The sequence below is a fragment of the Varroa destructor genome, unplaced genomic scaffold (genome assembly GCF_002443255.2).
Source record: "Varroa destructor unplaced genomic scaffold, Vdes_3.0 BEIS01000007.1, whole genome shotgun sequence".
NCBI lineage: Eukaryota > Metazoa > Arthropoda > Arachnida > Mesostigmata > Varroidae > Varroa > Varroa destructor.
Window position 1 is genome coordinate 12,492,307 of NW_019211460.1, and position 19,213 is coordinate 12,511,519.

The window sequence follows — 19,213 nt, forward strand, 5'->3', positions numbered from 1 at the left end:
GATACTGGCGCAATGACTACGGTGCAATAATGAATTCAGATGCGATGTCTGGACATGATTGTGTCTAGGTAAATCAATAAATCTAATCTTGATGTCATCAATACAATGAGTGACTTGTAGTACCTGTTTCCTTTTCTAAACGTTAGTTCTAGTGGGCATGGCTCTACGAATTTGGGACGATTGAGCGGAACAGTTTTCTGTGGCAACACTACGGGCAATGACGCCGACCTGTTGGTACGTTCCAGAAAAGGCTTTTATCCGGATACAGCAGCTCCGAGCGTAGGATCGTTGACTGGCATAAGATTGATCGCAGAAACAAAATGATATCAAAGGGATACATATAAATAACACTAATTTCTCCGTTCTGCGTCCATGAGCACTATCAAAGGAGCATTATATTCGATACATACACGTTTGGATTCATATTTGGGTATCGGGAGCCCATGTATCTGCTGGCAGAAAACCTAGCTTAGTCGCTTCGTTCCTTTCTCATGATGGCAAACAGCAACACCATTAAGTGGGGCCCTGCAGTGAGGTAGATGGGTTGGTGCCAGCGAGCGTCTAAATAGGTAGATACGAGCCCAGAACAGACCGACGCCTATCAGGTCAGAGTAGGAGCGGACAGATTAAGTTCATGATGCCCGGTGTCGCTCTACCTAGCTGCTCCAGATCTCAGAAAACGATGAAAAAGGAAAAAAAAAAAAAAATGAAAAAGAAGCAGGCACTGGGCACTATGTGGCGATGCAAAAGCTGTTGTCTCGATGACTCGACGATATGTCCAACGTCGTATAGTTTGGCTGTCCTTTAATTCATGCAGAGCCAACTGTCGGAAGCAAATCATGGTTCCTTTTGCTGAAATCATGGCAGATGTAATATGTGTTTCATAAGCTACATTTATCCATACAGAACTGAGATGACATGGATGCAATGGGCCCATGAAAAGCAGCGAAATTTGAATATTTCTTAAATTAAACCTACATACCTATGCTTACATTTGACAGCACTGACAAACGGATCCAGTGGACTTTAAAAATAAGTGAATTTTTAAACAGATGAATTAGAATGATAATTGTATAATATATGTTAGATATACTTTTTTTTTTTTAATTTTTTTTTACATATTTGTTTCAGACAGTTATATATCTACCATGCTTGCCCACTAGTTACCCTTTCTAGGCTATAAAAAGCCCTGTAACCATACTGACTTAGACTAGAAAAATAAGCGGGATATTCTTTGCTTAATCTAGTAGGTTTTTGAGCCGCAGTAATGAGATCTGGCATTTTCATCAAGTAAATCAAGACTGGGTGTTTTTGAGAAACCCGAGACAGCAGGCTGCGTCCACGGTTTATTTTTGGTGAACATCTCATAGTAAAAAAATATCCTTGATTGCGAGTACTATCATCTTCTTACGCCCGAGCCTATTCGATGCTGCCATTTTTTCTACGGGCCAACGTCACTTTCTCAGCTGGCCCCTTTCCGGCTGACGTCAAAGCTTACACCATGCCTTGTCTACGGCGACCGTATGCCCCAGATGGGTTTGCCGTTGATCGAAGTTCCGCCAGGTGCACATGGAGCACACCACAAACATTTCTAACTAACATGAACTCAAATCTTCAGAAACCAATTTTTTTCCAATCTCTGTTTTTACTATTTAGATTATAATTCTATAGTACGTTACATGCGAAGCGCCGGTTTTGGCTAACAGCGCCCTTAGACTTCAAGCTCTGTTTTTGTGAGAAGATTACTTGATGAAGACAATGCGTCCTTGTCCTTTGGGTCTCGACATTTGGTCAGCTCCGCGCTAAACTCGAACCACCAATCCAGCGTTGTTGCCATTCCGTTCCGCGCCATTTACGTACCGTGCTTTCGCTTGATCGCTTTTAAATCAAAGTTGAACTAAATATTTTTTTTTTTGATATTAGAGAAAATTTACTGCTAAATTAGATATGCGCCATTGTGGTCGATGACCAACTGCCATTTTTTAGTCATACCCTACCCCCATAAATTTTAGGACTTGTGTGGTTTCTGTGCAGAAAACTGGGACAGGTGATCTTTGTATTACTTCGGTGAAGTTAAATTAACACCATTAAGGAAGTTCTGTGTAAAGCGAACTGGCTGATACTTTAATGGTGCAAGATCTGGACTATAAGATAGGTGCATTGAAATTTCCCGTCCAGGTTCTTTCAATTTTCACCAAATAGCTAAACATGTATGTGGTCTGGCATTGCCATAATGGAAGATGGCGCCTTCTATGCTCACTGTTTCCAGCTGATTTCTTTTAGCAGCTTGTTGTAATATTGTGAAATGTTGATAGCAGCGCTCTGAGTGAATTGTTTTTTCAGACATTATGTCCTATTCCTTTCCAGTCCCACCAAAGACATAGTATCATCTTTCTTGGCCTAAGTCTAGATTTTGCCACAGATTATAAAACACATTTTTTCGTCCACACACACATTGTTGTATAAGATTTATGTTTGTAATCTGTGATCAACTGTCTTAAAAAGTAGTTCGATTTCATTGGTCTTCCGTAGAGTTTTACAGTATGTTCTTCTGCATCATATCTGGACTACACGCGAATGTCAATACGATGTCAATAATACTCAGAGGTCAGTCTTGCTCAGGTTTCGTAATAACTTCATCAACTTCTTTCCATAATTGATCGACCATTATAAAAAGTACCTTTCTCTTAAAAAGTTTCCAGAATGGGCCGTTTCCTTCGATAGCGTATCTTATACTTTTTTAATTCTATATAAGGATACTTTAATAGTATAAGCACATTTATTGCTATGGCCTCTTAGCTTTTAGATATCGATACCGTTCGTATTACTTTGACATATGTTCATACATACCTTAGCCCTCTAGTTAAAAACAGTCCATACTTTTCCTTAATTATATATATATATATATATACACAAATACGGAGTAACAAACACGATTTCCTAGCTAAAAGCAATAAACCAAAGTAAGTGATCACTTTATAGCCAGCACACATAAATCATTTCATTGAGTAGAACTTGGTAATAAAATGTTTGTTGAGGATATAGTTAATGTCCTGACTATTTTAGGAAAAGATGTTTCTGACTTATACCATTTTAGTCAAGCTGTACCCTTTAGTTAACAAACGAAGCTACGCACTTCCAATCCAATAGAACCCTGTAAAAATCTAGCTTTGTTCAATTATCAGTTTTCTTACCATGCAGTCCATTAAAATCAGGCCTCAGTCTAGGAAATTTCCAATGATGGAAACGATATTTTTAGATCGACTGTAGATGCACGATGTCTGCACGAGGGCTGAAGTTGGTCTTTGCTCATTTATTTTTACCTTCGACGAACCGCACTTAGCAACAACCGTATTTTAACCGAAACCTTTCTTCATTTATGCAAAATATCAGTTGGTCCGCATGGAGCTTTTTATTTTCTGTCATATACACAACTGGTTAACGTCCCTCCTAGATTCACATAAAACATTTAGTGATAATTGTAGTAGTAGTAGTAAAGAACAATTGCGGCTTGTCTTATCAAGCTTATAAGTTTTTGAGTTTAATAGGTGTCTACCATAAAAATTATGCTTGACCCCCAAACGCGTACAGTTGTGGTAAAGCGATAAGCGCTGCCTTCTCTATTAAAATTCGCTTCCAACAATGAAGTTGCTGGCGCCACAGAACACAAAGAAATACTTCTTTGCAGGTTTCATAGACAAACCAGATCCTTCAGAAACTGGCAAGTTAAGCCGACTAAAACCCTACTCGTATTTAATTTCTTTTACTAGGCTTACAATGGGAACGAAAGCTTGACTTACCACTTAACTTTACACTTATGGCATCTAAGTATTTATAGAACTATGTAATCTATCTATATGTCGTAATTGTTGAATGCGTATAGTTTTTCTCTATCGATACGATCAGTTGGCATGCTTCTGACACACCGCCATCTGTTTTTAATCCAGTGTTTGAAGTCCATCAGATAATCAACGGCGACTTATCCTGCCGATTTACAAAACCGGGAAATCACGTGTTCTTTTACGCGGAGCTTACCCACTAATGCCCAGTAATGATAATAGGTAAAATGTGCACCTCTTCTAAATGAGATCAAAGTCACGCCTCAAGTTGACACAATGTGTTGAAGAATGGATCTGGTCATTGTCCGATTTTCCTGATTTGGATGGCCCACATTGCGCGGGCTGATTCTTCTATGTGGCTAAGGCTGACTTATATGAGGAACGTTTGCGCACCGGTAAATACGTTTGCTAGCAGAGCTTGAAGCAGCTGAGTAAAATGGACAAAATCGAATATAACAGTAACGCCATGATCTTGTCAGTGACTGTCGGCTTTGCGATGCTTCTTGCGATGTTGTTATTTAGCACTGCGAGCGTCTAGTAATGGCGGTGAGTCGTGCTGGCCGGTATCGTTGCCCCAGTGTACTATATGTTCTGTACATTTGCTTCACCGCATTAAATTACCTTTTCTCGAGCGTGTACGACACCGCAAAAGAGATTCGACTCATCTAGGCATATATTCTTTCTTAGTAATGTTCGATAATTTCATATCAGCTGGTAAAGTTGATCAAACCCAAAAGTGGTACCGATGAAAAGGCCGTATTCCAAATAAACCATCTCAAATCATCCAGCAATTCGGTTCTTCGTTGCAGAACGGATTGTGAACAGCTAAAAATATCCGTTGTCCTACTGCGCAGTATTGTGGAACAAAATAGCGATTATTATAGGAAATATATAGTTACCCCTCGAGAAGCTCTTAAGGATCTCGCACAGAAGCCATGTTTCAAGGAGGAGGTTTCTATCTCATCAAGTAAATTAGTTACGTTTATTATTAGTATACCATAGAGAGTCACACATGGTCGAATCTTAGTTTGATTTCCAGTGAGAAAATGTTAAGCAAAAAAAATTACGTACAAGCTTCGTACATGGGCTAAAACACCGTGAATTCGTTCGAACGGCAAAAGCAAACGTATATCTTCAGAACAAAATCGAGGGCCGTTCCAAAAAGCCCATTCCTTCTGATCATCACGTGTAGCTCATTCAACTATGGCCTCTCCATTACGGTAACGACACTGAACATGGCTAGCTCTTTACCCTTAAACGTGTAACTTCTTTATAATAGCTCGGTTAAGTGGTCTCTGAGTTTCGTTACCATCGCTCGTTAGAAGGTCTGATTTAAAGGTAAGTTAAGTTCCCTATACCGACCAAGTTTATTTTCAAAAAGCACACAACGAAGTGATTTGGAATCCCATCGTTCATCCTGTATAACTAACCGAAATATTGGGTAGCCTTGGATGAATAAGCTCAAATTATACTTAAGCAAGCAGGCTATTTTCCGATAAATAATTGGTTTACAACTTAGTGATGTGAATATAGTTATTTTAATTTCAATTTATTACACCGATTGAGTTATGAAATCATATATATATATATATATATTATATATCTGTAATTAAAGGTTATGTATTCAAAGAAATCTAAGTAAACAGCTGGTAGCGGTATTTGAAAGGAAAAATTCGAGTGTTAGATGTTTTTTTCAAGTACTGTAATCACCAGATAATCTAAAGCACAAAAAAACAAATACGACAATTATTCAATCATAAAGCTCAGCAAAGTAATCCACTATGTGGATTTAGCGCCAGGATTTTTATCTTGTGACACATCACGATGCTACTTTACATACATATATATACCCCATTAATACAATAAATATGTACACCATCAATAACAATCATGGCTATTTCCATTGTGTATATAAAAATAATTTTTACATGGACTAGTAGTATGAACCATTATATGTCTTGCAGTAAACACTAGCCATGAAGTAGCGCCGCGTTAACCTCGAACTAGATCGGGCCCCCTTTTGGGATCCGCTAGAGCCGTCGGGGCCGAGGTCACCAGCCTCGAAAGCCAGACGGGCTGCGGCCTTTCTGAATCCCTCCTCCGAGACCCCTCTCCACTTTCTATGAGCCCGCGAATGGCCTCGGCATCGGGTCGGCCTCGGTCAAGGCGATTTGAAAACGAGAACCTCTCTGGCCGCTAGATACACTAAGCAACAGCCTCAAGGTACCTCCGCGTTCCTATGTATTCCCGTAACGGGCCTTCGTTCTGACATACGACCTCCTTTCGAGACTCAACCTGGGAATAGTCAGAACGGCTCAAAGCCATCGGAGAAAATCCATCAGGTCGAAGCAGCCAATCGATCGACGTAAAGTTTAAATGGGGTTCTCTGTTCCGTCCTCGCGCTCAAACCCTCATCATGGGAAGCATTCGAACATTTAAACTTACGGTAGCAATGTGCTGCTCCATGCGACCATGTAGTGCTTACAGAAATTCCCTAGGTGAACAGACCCGTGAACCTTCAGGATAGGCGGATCTATTTGTGTGTCTCATATAGAACTCGCAAACATCCTTTCTGAGAAACTCCAAGAAGCATTGGAGAAACGCGTAACGCCGGGCGACATCGTACCTTTAGTTCCGGAAAAAAAAATAATAACCACTAGAACTAAAGCTCAGAACGGCGGCACATATATGTATATACATCCGGCTTTATATTGAAACGGTCAATAGACAACAGGGGAAAGTTGATAACATTTAAACAAAGCAGTAAAACTATTGAGTTTACTGAAATTAGAAACACTGCTTTCATATATGCGCATATATCATAGAAGATAGTTTAGGTTTTTTTCTTAGCATATTTTTTTCTCTCTTCTATCTACTTCATTGAGGCTAAACAACTAACTAAATAACGAGGCTAAATAACTGGGATAGTAGCCTAAACTTCAAACAATGCGTCATAGGTGGCAATTCATGAAAAAGGTTTTAGGTGGTTCGAGAATATGCAAAGATATGAGCAAATATAGCGGCATTTGTTAATTAACATACCTCCAATTTTAGCTAAGGTTGAGAGAATCCATGCTCTTTCATTATAAAATGTAAATACTAGATGTTTAGTTTACTATATACTTTGTATGAACTTGATTCGGACTCAGTTTAACTTACTTTTCGTGTTATGCGGTGTGCATGGCTTACGTCTGCTGCTTTTTGGTCAATTTTTTAAGTAACTAGTGACTGAAGTATTTTGTGGCGTTTGCGAGAACATCAAGGTATTCAGAGAATATATATATGGGACCATAATTCACTTGATTTTAAGGTTTAGAAACTACTTAGCTTAATAGAGGTAAAAAACGGATTCACGGAAACTAATCCCAGCCGGGACTACTTTCCGTTGTGTTTTTGCGTCGTGATAGATAAGCAATTTATTGTGTTGTAGTAACGTTGATCCTCTGTAACTGAAGCCGTCGCTAAAAAAACCCGACTGTTCTGGGATGGCTTGGTGTCTTCATAATCTCACAACGCCTAAGCCATCCAAGCAATCGAAGGTAGGCCTAAATTGCAAACGTACTACAAAATAATATTGCATTTACGGTAGAGGCTATACAGATAAGAAGATTAGAAAAAATATATACCCACTTCTCGACTAAGCATTTTTATGTTGTATTGAGTAGGGAAAGATTGCCAAACGATCTCTTACTACTGACAGATCCAGATTGATGTATAGCATCAGTTCCGAATAACAGACAGCATAATGAAATGCTGACAAGCGATGACTGCATAATCGAGACGAATCCGTGATCTGTTTGCCATGGTAGTGAATCTTGTTTGTATCGAGTGCAATGCAGCATCTATATATGTATAGATATTGAATTTGACTAGAGGTAGAAGAAGGTGGTTGGACGAAGCAGCGACGACTCTGACGATGAAAACTCTCAGACTAATGCCCGATAATGGCAACGGTTTATTTTTGAGTGTTTCCCTACGCGCGCCGCCATCCAGCAGATAGAGATGAGATAGATAAGCCGAGCGTAAAGCTGCTTCAAATATTCACTGTAGTTGGCTATCTTAAATAAATTTAATAGTGTTCTTCTTTACCATGAAAATTGCAAGCTTGCGAATTATCAGCTTATCTAAGTACTGTTCAAAAGTAATGGCTGCATGTTATTTTCATTAGAACCGCAACTGTAAACGTATAAAAGCAAATAGGAATCGACCGTATCCAAAAATTTCACGGTATCCATCTTTATTTGATAATGCGTAGCCTTATCTGCAGGTCGTCCTTTTTGTGTCGAAAGATTATAGAGAGACGATATTGAGGCCAGCGTAGAGTATCTTTAAGCCAGCATGGCTTAACGCACAGCTCACCTGCGCATAAATGCTGCCATAATTTACTCATTTAACTGTGGCAGGCCTTTGACCTACTATTTTTTCCACGGACGAGTGTATGCCCCCTCTTTAATAACAGTCGTGATTAACTACTATTAACGATGATTACATTGAACAGAGATGTAACAGTATTTTAGCGTTATAGCTTATAATCTGTGTAGGACTACGTACTTACATGAAATCGACAGTGAACACAATCTAAATAGCCGTACCCATTACTGGTTTTCCTATTGTGCTAGCCTCCCTCGTTTGATTCCCATATATCTGTGAACAAAATCAGTTATCAACAACCAGTACATAATCACACTTGCGGGGGGGGGGGGATGTTGTTAAAGATAGTATTATCCCCCCCCCCCACCCACTTTTTCATCCACCTACCTGTAACGGTGACTAGAAGGGAATGTCTCTAAGCCACTGCCACCATATCCCTTTACCATTTGTGTAGATACCTACTTTTTTGGCCTATTGCATTTACACGTTGAGGCAATGAACTGAGCATGCCCTGTATTCTGCTCTATCACAATCTAACGCGTATAACGTATGCCTAATGCGTGTAAGGGTGCGATTCGTCCTACTCTGTCGCCACACAATTGACGTAACGCATTGCGTGCTTATAACATGCATGTGCTAGCAACGCGTGCATATAACGATTATTTATATAACGTCAACACAATCATTAATTGGTACGCCATAACCGGTATGGGTAATTGGCCTGCATACGACGGCGGCGATGTAATCCATCTTCGTGTCTGCTGCACGCGTAACATTACTCCGATCGGCTCGCCTGACCAACAATGTCTGTAGTTCTATTGTAATTTACCTAATTTTCTAATCGACGAACCTTTTGTTTATACATCGGCGTACCGATTCACGTGCGGTCTTTTCGCACTTGTCGTATATGCGTTCAAAACGATGACGACACACTTGCTCACGCATCGTTGTAAACGTGCATCTGGTCGTATCCGCGATCCGTCTTCGTTGTTGTAGGTTGTTTGTACGAACGGTCGCAAAGTCGCCCAGCCCGCTGATCGGCACCGTTTCGCAACGATAGAGCAGACGACTTAACGCGGCAGTAATCTCCTGCCTCGACTAAATCGCTTGGACGCTAGGCAGATTGCTCGACCCGTGACATTTGTCACCAGAAGGACAACACGAATAGGACAAACAGGCCGCCAGCCACCCACTCGACATCGTGTCTGCGCAATTAGCCGTCGTCGCAACGACAGCAGCCGCAGCTGCAAGATTAGGTAGCTAGACAGACAGTTGCGCGCCATCCTGACGCAAAGCGACAGAGACATGATTATGTGTTGTCTCGCTTTGTGCAGCCGCGGGTCTCTGCGAATACCGTAGACGGTGATGAAAATCGATTTTGCCTTCACTCTGATCTACGCTGAAAGTCAACACGGTCCGGGAAGAAAACAGGCCAAGGAACGGCTAACGAACACTGTTGAATAAGCAATAGGCAATATAACAGAAGCCAACAAGCTAACTGAGGATTCAAAACGCTGACAAGCCAATAGGCTGCCTATTTCAGCGATTGTAGCGAGAAAAACAGCATAAATATAATGCGTGTCTGTATCTTTATGTGTTAGTATGTATTATCTGATCACCCAGTTCGGTTCGAAAGACGAATGGTTTAATGATCCCTGATGATGAACGAGAGCAGTACAGGCTGAGTAGGGTTTGAGAGGGGGGGGGAGGGGGGGTAATTACGTAGGTAAAATTTACTATAGATAGTCGTTATGTGAATTTGTAAACACTAGTTATTTATCGATTAAATGTATGTTTTCTAATTGATGAAAGTAAAAATGCTTTTGCTAGGTCCAATATTGTTGGGGTTATTTGCAGTGTCTGTATATAATTCTCTATTTAACAACTTGTTACATTAGATTATACTTTGAATTTTACTTATTTTTAATTTCATCACACACATCATATATAAGCACACTTCGTTGCGTGCGGAAAGCCAGCAATCCGAAGTGACACTTGTCGGTGCAAATACCGGACATAAAACACGCAGTGTTTTAAAAAAAAAAGTATACAATTAAGCATATTTGTTTGGAAAAATGCGTACAGGCGAATCATATAACAACAGAAAGACAACTTACGAGTACCCCGAGCAAGCTCACCATAATTATATGCTACTATTTGTTCTTTAAAAAATACGATATCTTTTACACTTAATATTTAGCTTGGTTACGTTCCATTCATAGCTGTTCCCTTGAGACCAATTTTTTGCAACCATTTTCGTCGGTCACAGACTAGTGACCGTAGTGTAAACTTCTCAGGATCGCTTACACAGCCTGCCCTCACTCAATGTGAATACCGCGAGGAACGCATATAGTAGCTGAATAAGGGTACCAGACGGGACATATATGTATGTGTGTACGTCGGTGACGTTATATCGTGCAGCCTTATTCGAGCCCAAGCTACAAAGTTGATCCGGCTTTCCGCGTCGTCGTGCTAGTGAGATAACAATGATGAGCTGACAGAGGAAGGTGGGTTAGAACGGGGGTTTGGGTGCCGGCCACAGCGTCCAGAAACGGCGAATGGTCGTGGCTCCAGTTGTGCCGCTTACTCGTGATTCCAATGCCAATAGATTTATGTCGATGTCGACGTCGACGGCGATATGACTTTGTCTGTCCTGAATATATGGGGGAGGACAGCAAAATACGGCCGGTACCTGTGAACACGTTGTAGCTTCCGCAGCAACGGCGCACAGCCAGACGAGCTAGCAGAAGCAGCATACCCGGCCCAAAGCACGAACTGATGCCATCAACATAACTGCTTACAGAAGAAAGCATGCCGAAAAATGGACGAGCAACAGCACCTGTTCCACTAGTCGCATTGGCAGAAAATAAACAAGATGGAAGAAAAAGACTCCGAATCAACCTGCTTGCGCAAACGGGAGATTCTGAGATACCGTCATTTTGGAGCGGTAGGGAACAACAGTCTGGGTCGGGCCAGACCCAAGAAGTGCCTTGTCCTGACAACAGCGAGTTGCGATTACAGCGCTAACCCTAAGGCTGGGGATCATATGGACAGTTTTTCTTATATGACAACAGCTGTGGCGGCGAACCCGGCGGCTCATGGGCGTCCAGAGCTCAGTTTGTTCTGACTGTCCGCTTGTTGTTGTCATCGCTAGTTGCATTCGTTGGCCCGCACGATGTCTTTTATTCGTAACTATCTCTGTCGTCGTCGTAATCAAGTAACGGTGATAGTGCGGTTTAAACGGCAAAAACAGCAGCAGCAGCAGCAGCAGCAGCAGCAGCAGTAGCCACAGCATAATGCAACACGCGTCTGGCGATGCAGGGGCACGCAAACACAGATCGACAGACAAACGGATAGGCAGACAGATAATTAAACATCACCCGATGATGATGATGATCTAGTCAAGTAGAGAGCTGCCATTTGTGGGGTGAGTGACTGAAACGGTTTAGAAATATGGGGTATCAACTCTTCTCTGTGTCTATTTACACAGGTTTGACCCTTCGTGTCTCCGTGGCCGTGTGTGTGTTTGTGTGTGACCGGTGATTGTTTTCGCGCCGCTCGTATGAACACTACGGTTAGCATTAGACGAACAAGCTGAGATGGCCCCAATAGTTAGTGAAGTGATACGTTACGAAAAATGCTTTTTTCCGTGTAGTTGATTATTTTATGCTATTATTATGGTTTTTGCATCTCGCTTTTTACGGTTTGCCGATATATACCTGACGAGATACGTTGGAGATCTATTAGAAATGTCTAGTAACATGTAGAGATGTATGTAAACAAATCTGATAAGATATATACGCAAACATGATACTTCATGTTTTAACGCGAAAGCAAGTACCAAATTGGTGCGACGCCGTCCTACTGAAAATCAAACATTCGATTAATGCATTTTCCATTGTCTGAAAAGCATCACGCCCTTAAAAAGGACACCTTCGTTTTAAACAACGTATACGCATAAATTGCATTCGAAAAGTCTTATTTGCTGCTAAAATGTGAAAGAAAGACCCTTAGCCATGAGCGCTGCTTGTAGGGTATACATAGGCCCGAAGATTCAACAAAAGTGAAGGCTAAAGAAGAAAAGCTCAAGCGTACCTTAACGATATCATCGCTTATGACACAGAAGAGAATCAATCTATAATTTGTAGCCGTCATTCAGCTGTAGCCTGAAGCATAACCTGTAGGTTATGTAGTAAAGTCGACGGCCCACCTCTCGTAATGCATACACACACGTAGTTTTCTATGCAAAACGTAGCATTTTGAATAACAGTGTTATTACAGATTGTAATGATCTTTTTTTTTAGAAAAACTCCAGGACAACATGGAAGCTGTCATCGTTGAGAAAAGAAACCGTTTGGAAACCTCACCGTACAGCAATAGTCGTTGATAGCTTCAGCGATGAGGCCAAAGTTGGAAGATCGAAAAATAAAACTCTACCCGAAATGTTGTTATCTCTAACAATAGCGAAAATTTTATGCCAACAAAAGTATCACGCATCATCAGATTGTGAAATCAATGAGGCTCATGGTTGTGAGGTGGAAAGCTTGCTTTTTAATCAAATTCTTAGACTTTGCGTGACTATAGTATATCGGCACTAGTTACAAACAATGATATGACGTTATTAATCTTAAAAAAGCGACGACAACATGTGCAAACTGAATATATCTGTTTTCAGAAAATGCGTTACAAATCTTCTTACGACTGGCGATTTTTACGGTCCTTGTCTCTAGGCCTCGTCGGCCATCGACCAGCTAGAGGCATTCGACTCTGACCGACTCTGCGCTTGCGCTATAGGAATTCGTTTTCTACTAAAATCTTCCCCAAAAACATTTTGCTATCATGGAAAAATGAACGCTAGCGTCGTAGTCGTATATATTCAACTATTTCGGAGTTTAGCCTCCCAACTCGTTTTGAAGTTTACTGCCTTAGTCCCATAGAACTTGAGCAATATTTCCAAATAAAATATGCAAACATAACGTGCCGCAATCAACTGGTTTCCAGCAAATTTGCAGCTGGCTGTATCCTGACAAATATATCCCGCATAACTAAGAGGAAGTACCCACACATACACATATATACCGATTTTCTTCGCTGCTAATAAAATTCGGTGGATGATCAAAATGTTCGTTTTTATCATCCTAATATAAAAAGAAAACAAACAACAAATGTAAAGTTCCCATTGAGAAACTAAATGTTGGTACCTTTTAACCTACATATCACACTAAATTATTCATGATTCACTATAGCCAGTTGGACAGATAGCGCGCATCGTATATACTCGTATACATCGTACTATACAGTAGTAAGACGGGGATATATCTGTTGCAGACGATTCCGCCATTGTTAACATTTATTGTAGATGACAGCGTCGTCGTCCCCCCTACCGCTGCCATACTCATCATTAGCGTGTTTGGTTGTGATTGCCGTTACGATCGCCGCCCGTCAGACCTTTTAATGTGGGTCGCCCCAGCTGCTGCCAGTGCTAACTGACATATTAATTTGGTCTCCGCAGCCGCAGACTGCCGGAACCGAGCCGGTGTTGCCGTCGTCCGCTACTGCTGTGAAGTGAACCCGTTCCAGCCCTCCTGATCTGACGCGAACGCTGCTGCAACACCAGCTGCGGTAAACTCAGTTTATCACCGTTTGCAATTGCTTTTGCCTGCCACAACAGTGCCGACAGGGTAGATTACCGGACTTTCATTTATTTGCTGGCCGGCCCGACTCAGCACCCATAACAAACACCTGGTTTCTAACAATCGCGGGTCTCCACCGTAGAGCTATCCGTAGTAGACGATCTAAAATAGCCGCGGTTGCCGTTGACGAAACGCCGTCCGGACCGCCCGCCCACGACTCCTCGCCTCCATAGCAGGCCGGCAGGCAAGATCATCAGCGCCCGCTAGCGCAGAGCCTGTTTGAGCTCGCGCGTTCTGTTGGTCATCTGGGGGCATCTAGTATGTTGTTGTTGTTCAGGTCGGCGAATAACGCGAAGGAACGTCAAGAAAGCGGTAAGTGAAACGTAATTCTGTAATTTGTCCTTAATACGTTTGTCTCGCTCTTTACTAAAGGGATGTTGGCTATGCATATGAGCCTACCTACATGGGAAAAATCGGCAATGCCGGTTTGTGATATCAATTCGATGTACAGTCAATTACATCGATGACATTGTGTGGAACGGTATTTTAAAAAAGGGTTAACATAGAGATTCTTTGATTCTATCAGAATTCTAATATACCACCTTATGCTCTTTATGCTTTCAATTATTACTTTATGTAACGAGATATTTTGTCGTGTATGAAAATGGTGTTAGTGCTCGCTAATTGTGAACGAACAACTTGCTTGTTCGGTTCACGCTATTACGCTAGACCTAAATGAGCCTCCACGAAGTGATGACTAGATGTCGCTTAATAGTTGTCCGATTCAAGTGAAAGGGCCCTCGTCGTCGTTACCTCCTCTTATTTCGGCTTCCTTTCCCACACTCACCTCCTCAACGAAGGGGCGGAGCCTAGTTTGCTGCACACGATTTCCGCAATCAAGGTTATTTGCGTCCGTGCGTTCCTATGTATATATATATATATATATATATATAGATATATAGAGAGAGAATGAGAGAGAGATAAATGTAGCTGCGCAAGCTTGGACGCATATGTCTTGTGTGCTGGGTCCGTGCATATTTATGCCATATTTCTTGAGAGCGACTATGGCGACACGCCTTCGCGCAATAACTAATCTCGAAATCTTTGTACTGGAAAAAATACAGGTTAGTGTTCGCGATTTTTTATATTGATATCAAAAATAGCCTGTGAAGATATTTTTGCTTGATCGTCTTGGGATAAGTGTTTTTCTATGCTACCCCGAGCAATATGATATTTCATTCAAACTTAATCAATGTAGAAGTCGATTGTTATACTCTTCTTTAAAGAAAAATAAGGTAGTCTCCGGCATTTTGGTGCACGCCTCCGTGCCGTGCTTTACTATGACTTTCCACAAGTACAAAACAATATATATTCTTAGCTTAGGACAGAATAGTGCCAATTGAAGCATCATTATATTCCACTTAATTCAACGGCAGGTGTTGGCTGGCAGATAAATCTAAAGAGAGCGTTCTATCACCGAACGTCGCTTGTTCGTGGAGGCCACATACGAAACGCGCAAGCAGCTGTCGACGAGACTGGATGGGAATAAAAATCCATCACAGCTGCGGGAAGCAGCCCCATCGCTTCAATCGGGAGAACTGAAGTAGTGCCGTCAAGCATTACTTCAGGTGCCTGCACGAAGCGAAGTATGTCTGCGTCCGTTCGTCTCCCAAGCCAGACACGACCAGACGTAACACATCCCTGAGTTTGATAGACAACCATATCACCTCTGCCCTATTGCGAGGACCAGTGGAAAAGGCAGCCGTTGTCAACCAACAGCGTGGGGTAAACAAACAAAAACAGCCAAAGTCGACAACAATTACGACACCTCTGGTGGGCAGTGCAACACCACTAAATATTATATATATATATATATTTATCTGTATTACTTCTTTACTACTACAGTGATTAGAGCGGTGTGAATTACTACTGCTGTTGTCATCGCCGTTGGTGCTTGGCGCACGCCAGCCAGCTCTCTTTCCTAACGAGAGAGTTCGAGCAGAACTTCAATGGCCGGCTGGATTGAGAAGCAACCCGGATTTTCAGTTAAAAATATTCACAGCCGTGCTAATGCTTTATATATATACATTGGATATACGCATATGTGTCCGTAGGGTCTGCGTGTGGTGGTATTGGTAGCAGTAGTAGTACGGTATACAGCAGTACAAGCTGCTGTTTCTGCTGCTGCTGCTGTGGGTTCCATCGACCGCAGCGGTCTGCTGAAGGGTGCTGTTACCGCTGTCTATGCGCGTTCACCGCTTCTGCTGCTGGCGCTGGTAGCCTTAGCCGCGCTCAACGCTAGCTCCGCCCCGGCGCCATCTTAGTTCCAGATGTTTGGCTAGCGCCGCTCGTTTCAGCAGCAGCAGCAGCAGCAGCAGCAGCAGCAGTAGTCGTCGTCATCGTAGCCTCCAGTGGCTCCGCTGCTGTGGTTCTGTGCTTTGTGTCCGTATTTGCCTGGCCGCAGCGAACGTCCAACGAGTCAGCCGGCGTCGCTGTCGGTCTGTGGCCGCCTTCCTGCGTGCTTCGTAGCGGCGTGGCTGTGTGCGCGTGTATTGGCTAGCGAACAGCGCGGCTCAGCTCAGGTCTTGCCAGCGCCGCTGATGGTTGGAGACCCGCGATTCTGCTGTGCATGCCCGAGCAGCGATGCTCTGTGTGATCTGTGTATGTGCTGTTCCTGTTTGTGCCGTTGACGTGGTGCGGCGATAGCTAGAAACTGCTGCTGTTGGTTATTCGGTCTTTCGTATGCTCCCTAGCCGACGGCCACCATCGATTCGCAGAGCACCGCTTGCTGTTGGCTCTGACTGGTCTCAGTGGTGGTGTGTCGATGTCGACGAGGTCCCTCTCGGTCGCTGCTGCTGCTGCTGCTGCTACTGCTGCTGTGTCGATCGCTGGCTCGGCAGCGGGTCGGTCTAGCCAGTGCTGTTGCTGCGTCGTCAGTAGGGAATTGTCTGTTGTTTAGTGCTGAGCTGAGCCGAGCCGAGCCGAGACGAACGAGGCAAGCGCTGCTGCTCGTGCTGCTGCTGCTGCTGTTGCTGTTACTGCTGCTGCTGCTGCTACTGCTGCTGCTGCTGCTGCTGCTGGCGGTGGTGGTGGTGGTGGTGGTGGTTAGCTGGCTGACCCGCATCGCAATTACCGTTGCGTATACCACAGGACTTCGGTTATTCGCCGGCGAGTTGATACCAGTGGGTGAAAAAAGGCCGCTGAAAAAGTAACCCTTCCGAGGAGTTCATCACGGAATAGTGTTTGACTTCTAATCAGCCCACCGCTTCTACCTATATTTCTTCCACTCTACTGGACAATTGGCGCAGACCAACGGAAACGGCAAACAGGGAGTTCCGTTGAGTTGGCTCGGCAACAACAACAGTTCGGATCAGCAGTTTTGTCTACTGGTTTGCGTTCTAGTGGTAACAGTCGTTACGAGAACGCACAACGTAAATCTTGTGCTGAGTAGTTGTACGTTGTGTTTCGGTCGCGTAAAAAGTGCTACGATTTATTTTTCGCTTATGCTGTTTGTGTGCGACTTGGTCAGAGGTGGTTTTTCGACGAAACTAGCGCACAGCCTGCGGGAAGATCAAGCGGGTCGCAGTCGGCAACCGTGAAAGCCAAATAAACGTTACTTACAGCTGTTAGCTCACTTGGCCAACGTTCGTATCATCATAAGCGCATCATATCAAGGTTAGCCTTAGCACCGGGTCTGGGTACAAAGTACTGCGCTTGTTCGAATCAACACAGGCGCGATCCGAAACCTGCTGAAGAGATTTAGTGGATGACGACACCGAACGGACGGCCCCTCTTCGATAAAGTCTCCCAGCATCATCGACGGTGCCCCACAGCCTAAGGGTGAGCATCGGAGCAGCATCGAAAGAGAGGGGGGGGGGGAGCAGCAGCAGAAAGAGATTGCACTCAGGAATACGACTGCGATCGTTTCGAATAGCGAACCTACCTGTGCGAGAAGCACCACCCCATTCAACGGAAATCTCGCCGACTTGACCCCTCCCTCCAACGATACCCAACTCTCGGAAGTCACTTCGAAGTATAAAGAGCAAAATCCCTCTCGTACCCGTCTTAATGTCGCTATCATCATGACGAACACCTCATACTCTACGTATCGTAGTATATCCGTGTGTGACCGATTTTCGTTATGATCGAGTTCTAACATCAGCCAACAGGGCTCCAAGGATTACGTGTCTCATTAACTATATATACATAGCGGACTAGTGTGTGCGATCTTATTACGTTTGATAAATACCTACATCTATAAATAATACGTTCATATTTTTTAATTGTTGTGTGGGTCGTCGTTTATGCGTGTGGATTCTTCGTTGATTATTCATCACCGCCCCTAATAGCCGACATTCGACGGTAAACGACACGGCCAGCATTCTATCTACGAGAAATATATACATACATGTATGTATGTATGTATGTATGTATGTATGGTAATCATATAACATTGAATGATAATGCCATTGGATGTTCGAGATGGGACCAAATGATTGCTTCACTATAATGATAATGCTGTCAATGTTGCAGTCGTTGATGTGACTGGATAGACAAAACAAAACCCGTCTCACTGTATTTATGCTCTATGTGTTACGAGCAACGTACGTGCTGGTGTGACGACGATCGTGGCTTAGATGTGTATTGTGACGGCGCGTGTATCTTGGCCAAGCCATCGAGTATGTGGTTAGCCAGGCGATAGGAAAGAAATATCTCGCCTGATTCAATTGCTTCTTAGTGTGAACAGTTCAGCGGTTCAGCCCGTTTTGCCATCTTGCCTAAGCGTCATCATCGACATTTGTTATTTTATCGCTAGTATTCTGTTTCAATTCTACACTCTAATGCAAAAAGAGAACGTGGATTTCGCTGGGTATATATGTGTCGTGCGCCAGTAGCGTTCGTTGAGTGAATTACTGTCGCTGTTACGCACTTTGCAGCCTGAAGCCAGGCCGTAAGCTACCTGCGTAGAGATCAGGAACAACAACAACAACAACAGCAGCAGCAGCAGCAGCAGCGATCCCCCTAACGTGCTGCTGTTCGTGCGGGGCTTTGTCGGCGCGTTCGAGGTCCCTGCGATGGCCCCACTTGTGTGAGAGGCGTTCAGCAGTGCTATGTTGTAAGGCGTCCCATGTACGTCGCGCGTCTGTGTAGCATCCGTGTCCAAGTTAGTTAGCGCGTGTTCTAGGCTATGACAACGACCTATCAACGGACAACGAACTACAGACAAGTTACTAACTCTTTGGTAAAGTGTCGGCAGCTCACAGCGGTGGTCTTTCGGCCTAACACGGTTTCTGAAGGTCGGCCTTGAGGCGAAGGTTGCGCTCGCTGCTGTGGTTGTGCGTGTTCGGTAGTTACACGAACACGCGCTAA

The 19,213-nt window shown here is 43.3% G+C and overlaps 1 long non-coding RNA gene across 1 annotated transcript; it reads right to left on the reverse strand.

Moving 5' to 3' along the window:
- Positions 1-1,308: 1,308 nt before the first annotated feature.
- On the reverse strand, positions 1,309-9,586 carry LOC147754335 (uncharacterized). The gene is made up of 2 exons (XR_015317181.1): positions 8,598-9,586; positions 1,309-8,198 (listed from the first exon to the last, which is right to left on the reverse strand). It is a non-coding gene; the product is annotated as an uncharacterized LOC147754335 (long non-coding RNA).
- Between the last annotated feature and the right edge of the window lie 9,627 nt (positions 9,587-19,213).